Source organism: Aricia agestis, chromosome 3 (assembly GCF_905147365.1).
Source record: "Aricia agestis chromosome 3, ilAriAges1.1, whole genome shotgun sequence".
Lineage (NCBI taxonomy): Eukaryota > Metazoa > Arthropoda > Insecta > Lepidoptera > Lycaenidae > Aricia > Aricia agestis.
Genome location: NC_056408.1, coordinates 8,018,502 through 8,024,796, shown reverse-complemented (window position 1 = coordinate 8,024,796; position 6,295 = coordinate 8,018,502).

Sequence of the window (6,295 nt, the reverse complement as noted above, 5' to 3'; positions counted from 1 at the left end):
CGTGCTGCAGTGTGCTGCCGCATGAGAACGCGCGCTGTCACATTGCGCAGACAAAAAAGGCGATCGCGATAGCAAGTGATCGGCGGTGAAAGGATGCGTTAGCATGCTATCGCGCGCTTCAGCGTTCCGGAGTCTTCCTGCCGACCGTTGCATTTTGTCCGTGATGCCGATCGCCTCGAGGATTCCGACGCATGCGATCGCATTATGCTTTCTGTCTCGGTCTAGCAATTGGCAGTTGTAAGCGACAGAAAGAGAAAGGGCGACGGAAAAAGGCGATTCCGTGCTGCCAAATGAGGTACAAACCTTAAAAAATAACTAAAAAGCTATAAGTTATATTAAACTAGGGAATAATAATAATTGTCAACTTTATTTCTGTAATACTCTAGGGCCTTTTCGTCAAAATCACGGTTCATATCACTGTTGAAGTGACACTGGCTAAGTGATTTTTATAACTTTTACAGTGAGATTAACGAAGTCATCTTGGCTAAGGACCCAGGATATATTTGCCTAAACTATGTGCTACTTCTAAGGCGCGTACCATTCTGTACGAATATTATCTGAATTTTGTTTCAAAAAGTATCATTTGTTGTCAGGATAATCTGTATTTGAATCTATTTTATTTTACTTTTTTTACTTCCAATAAAATAATACTGCTATTATTTTTTAGTTTTATTTATCTATATAGCCTAATACAAACCTACCGGACTTGATTCAGTTCAAATCTTACGACTGCAAGATGCGGTCCGTCTATGGCCGGCTTAAGTTTGGCCATAGACGGATGCGGTGGCCGCACGGCACGGTGTCTATGGCCGCACGGCGATCTGCAGTTTTCATAAGTCAATATAATATAATATTATGTCGCAGTCATATAGTTCAATCTGCGATTCGATTGACTAGCGCATTTATTGAATGACACCATTCAATTGAATGACACGGCCAAATGTCGATTGAACGATCGTTACTCAATGTTTAAGTATAGTTAGCGATTTGTAACATATTACATTATGCCCTTTGAAGATAGCGGACATGAAATTAGTAAGGTAATTGAATGTTCATTTCTTCCCACTGCGGCACTAGTAGTCACTAAAACAAAATATATGACGTCTAACAGCTCGCACAGCTGATAGCACTGTGTTGATATTTTGTCCAGTCAAACCCTCAAACCTTTAGTTATTAAAGGGCGTTCCCCTTCCCTGCCATGTATCACCCGTTACTTGTTACAGTTAAGTTAGGCTTAGTTTTGACGCCTCCGTGGTCTAGTGGTTTAGAGCGTGGCTCTACTTTAAAGCGCTATAAATTTGTAATAAAATAATATTATGACTGGTGGTGGATGGTACTTAAAAAAATCAGCCACGTGCGAGTTGGATTCGCGCACGAAGGGTTCCGTACCGTTATAGAGAAAAAATAGTCCAAAAATTGTGTTCTTTGTATGGGAGCCCCCCTTAACCCTCGGTTGGTCGTGTGGGGTCTTTAAAAGCCCGGAGTTTGCGAAAACGTGATATAACTATATTTTGAGTTTGCGAAAACGTGATATAATTAATCGTAGCAACTCCTCTCTTTAGGTAGCTTCCTAAAAGGAATTATATTTCAATATAATCGCAACTCGTCTGAGCTCACGTGCATGTGTTGTGTGTTACAGATGCATTTATTCACGCTGGGGTCTTTAGAGACCCCAGTAGTGAGAGCACGGCGAAAAGTAGAAATGCGAAAGTGACAAACACAAGAAGACAAACTGTGGACATAAAATGCCACTTGGCATTTGAATTGAATTTTTCGGAACGAAAAAAGATCGAAACGGCACCTTAAGTTTATCTCCACAGTTTGTGACTATAGTCTGTCATACAGTGGCATTTTAATTGATTTTTTCGGAACGGAAAAAGTTTGGAACGACACCTTAAGTTTATCTCCACCATATCTTCACAGTTTGTCAATACCTTCGCATTTCCACTGGTTACCGTGCTAGGACTACAGGTGACCAACCGCGCCACCATATTTAATTTGATATTTCCATACAGTTTTCACACCGAAATGGTTTCTTTCGTGATTTTCATTGTATTTTTATAATAAATCAATAAAAATCATCGTGTGGTGGTTCTTACTGTTTTATGTCACTTAGAAGAAGCGTTAGACGCACTTTTCCAAAAATGCATATTTTGCTACCTAGACCGAAATGATGATTATTATTTTTTGGTGATGATGAGAAAGTAATTATTGGTATATTTACCATACGTATTAAGTGTTAGAACAGGCAAATACATAAAATATAGTAGGTTTTGATGTTAAAAATTTGTCAATGTTTAACATTCGATAGTTTATGTGTTATTTGGACTTAACTTTTTAAATAACAGGCTAAATTATAGGAAATTTAACTTTTATTTCAGTTATCTTCATGTTTTACTACAATTTTAAAATCATTTTGTTTTTAGTATTTGTTTTTATAGCGGCAACAGATATACACAATCTGTGAAAATTTCAACTCTCTAGCTATTACCGTTAAACCCCCCTAGACAAGTGGCAAAACGCTAACGCTAACGCGCTACAAAATATATGCGATTTGACATAAGTCATCGCTTCGCTAGCGAATACTAATGTCAAATCCATACATTTTGTAGTGTTAGCGTCAGCGCTAGCGTTAGCGTTATGCCACTTGTCTAGGGGGGCTGGATACAGACAGACAGACGGACAGACATTGAAGTCTCAGTAATATGGTCCCGTTTTTACCCTTTGGGTACGGAACCTTAAAAATATATTATCATGCCATTTAACGACTTCACTATATTATGCCTTTTAGTCAAGAAGTTAAACGTCACGGTCAACGTCTTGACAAGTTGTCCTTTAGTCATTCAATTGAATGCGCTAGTCATTCAATATAATCGCAGGTTAAACCAGAGGACTGCGACATATACACGAACCGCTCGAGCAGTGGTGCAAAAGAGTTCGAACCTTTTTGTATGAAGCATGGCATACCCAGCTAGCCATTCATGGTAGGCAGATTTGAGAAATTTCCACCTCAGTACCTTTGAGGGCTGATTAAGCGAATAATTTCCTATTAAGTACCACTTTTTTATTATTGTTTTGGAAGCTTAGAATACCACGAAGTTTTCTGAATGACTAAGAATTTATGGGATCACAGTTTTAGATTTTTAATTTTAAAGTTGAAAAATCAAGGCTTACCAGCTGGAATGAAAATTTATCACATTCGACAATTTTTTTGTTACCTGCCTTTATGATAGGAAGGTGATTTTTTTATGCGTAAACTACAATTAATGAGCTTGAAAATACAAAAAAAAAATTTACAAAAATTCACTAAAATCATAAAATAAAATACATTAAACTGACCCGGCCGTCTCTTTTCTGAAAATAGTGAAAAAATTCGTAACTCGAAAACGACACAAAATCGCGAAACATACTTGGGGGTGATTCGGATACCCCTCGGGCTCGGCATAAGCTATCTAAATATGTTTTTTGGACGTCACTTTTCTGACCACGTTGTGTATAATATACACTTTAGTAGATTTGAGTGTTAGTGTTTCGTATAACTTTTTTCATATTGTAGAATGCGAAAAGGAACCAAATTCAAAACGGTTGAAGTATGGGAGTTACGTTTCCTTAGTTTTTGTTATTCGTAGTAGACAACATTATTTGTTGGTATCTAGTGCCTACAAATAGTGACAATGTTACACTATCGGCACTATCGTGTTGGGTAAATTTAATGACATCCTGTCACTGCTTGAGCACAGGAAATTCGTTTAGGTATTGCAGCGCCTAACTCATTTAAAATTAATTTGTTACTGTAACTAGAACAGGCGCGTTATGAAAGAGCGACAGAAACACACACTAGAGTTTATTTAAACGGACAAATGGCTCATCAATTATGTGCGCACCACTGCAACTCCTGTGTCGCTTGGAACAACAGTGGTAACCAACCACGAAAACCCTTTGATATGATCTGGGTGCCCGAGGGACAAGTTAAATCTGCCTTAAGGCCCGCTACGAAATTATTAATCAGAAGAAAGGTAGGACGAGTAGGAGATATCCAGTTTCCCTCCAAAAGCAAAGCGGGAGACAGCCAAATTGTAACGACATTATAGTGTCCGAACAAGAGGGGCTCTTGTTCGGACACGGATTTATAAATCGGCCGTTTTAATTGGCTTGAGCTTTCCAAAATTCCCGGAGTGTGAGGGCACGCCATGTGTTGCCCTCGTTACACCGTTATATGCCATGGCCTAGGGGCAGTGTCCTTACAGGCCCTTCAAATTACGTACATGGGGTGACAGAAAAGTGGCTTACTCTCATAAAAAATATAAATTCGGCACTGGCACCACAATAATATTACATACTGTGTATGCCTACAATCTACATCACCAAAATATTTGTTTATAGACACATTAGAGCATAACATTATAATATTATTTGTATTTATCGCAGAGATCTAGGAAAATTGTCTAGCGCAGTCACACACACTCAACCTATTTTTAAACGGCCAACGGGCCACAAACACGTTCGTGTCTAGGCATTAAAGTTTTAGAGTTACCTACAAAACATCGTTTTTCAAAATTAGCGACTTAAAGGTGGAAAATTTTTCACGACTATTACGAAGACTTTGCACTATTTTGCCGGTGACGCGGACGGTGAAATTCAAAATGGTTTAACTTCACGCGGGCCACTGATAATGTCCCCGAGTGCCGCTGGTTGAGTATAGCGGCTGTAGTAGGGCATAACATAATATTATTATTATTTATTATTATGTATCTTTTGCAGATATCTAGGAAAATTGTCTAGCCGATTCGCCGCCTATCCTATCGTTCCATTAATTCCTTCGATCGTTTTAAGAGGATACACCAAGAGCGAGAGAAATTGAAATTAGGTATTTAAAAATGTATTGCTGTCTCACCAATCTCAAGTCTCCCACCGCAGAGCGCGATAGAGACAACACGACAAAAGTTCTAATAAAAGAACAGAAAATCTTCGATTCGTTGTCCGCTGTTTCCTACTCCAAATATTTTTTTTTAAGTACTATTTTTATTAAGAATTAAAGCAAGGCTTGAGCTGTGTTCCTATGTTTTATTTTTTTTGTATATTCTAGCCAGTTTCGTTTTCTGGGTGTTTGAACACAGAGGAAAATGTGGCCATTTTTTGGGTTTTTGGACGTTCTTATCTTTATTAATAATAAAATTATGAAAAAAAAGAAAACATAGGGACATGCTAATAGTGACCATAGATATTCAGGAAAAAATTATAAAACAGCGGTGTGGACTCCTCTTAATAATAAGTACAAAACAAAAATGTACATATAACCACAGAATAGATAATAGTACTATGAAATAACCCGACAAAACTTTGTTTATTATTCAGTGATTCTTAAAAAAGTAGATGAAATAATGTTAAATTGGAAAAACTTGTGTTTTGTTCGGAATGTTTTTTTTTGTAGACACTGGTCTAAGAACTCGTACGTACTTATACTTATTATATCAAGTAGCTTCTGTAACAAAGTTAATAATTATTACATAACTAGTACCAATCTCCTTAGCTGTAACTTCAACTTTATTCAAGATAATTGCCAATTATCTTTAATCACACTTAAAACATAGAAACGAGAGTAAATGAGTACAAAGTTAAATCTACTGTACAATTTACTATTGCTATTATTCAATAGGCTTTAAATTGCCTAATACATAAACATACTTCTAGATAAGATGTTGGCAAATGCGAGTGTATGGCAAATGTATAGTAGACCTTCTGAAAACATTAAAAAACAATGTAAAGGCGAGACCTCACTAAAACGATACTTCTCCACGAGCTGGAGCAATATGGCTCGTTAATCGCGAAGGAAACGTACATTTTTCAGGATACAAATTAAAAAAAGTATCCTATGTCCTTTCCCGAGACTCAAAGTATCTTCATACAACATTTTAGCAAAATCGATTCTCTGGTTTGAGCTTGAGGAGGTAACAGACAGACAGACAGACAGACAGTCATGCTTTGGCATTTATAATATTACTAGATGACGCCCGCAACTCCGTTGCGCTAAAATTTGTTCATAGCGTGGGAACCGTACATTTTCCGGCATAAAACTATTCTGTCTTTTCCCGGGGCTCAAAGTATCTTCATGACTACTTCAGCAAAATCGGTTCAGCGGTTTTAGCGTGAAGAGGTGACAGACAGACAGACAGACAAACACACTTTTGAATTTATAATATTAATATATTAATTAATAATAATAATATTAATATAATAGCATGGAAGCGTGGATAGAAGATAGAACCACTGCGTACCTAATAATATTCCCATCGTT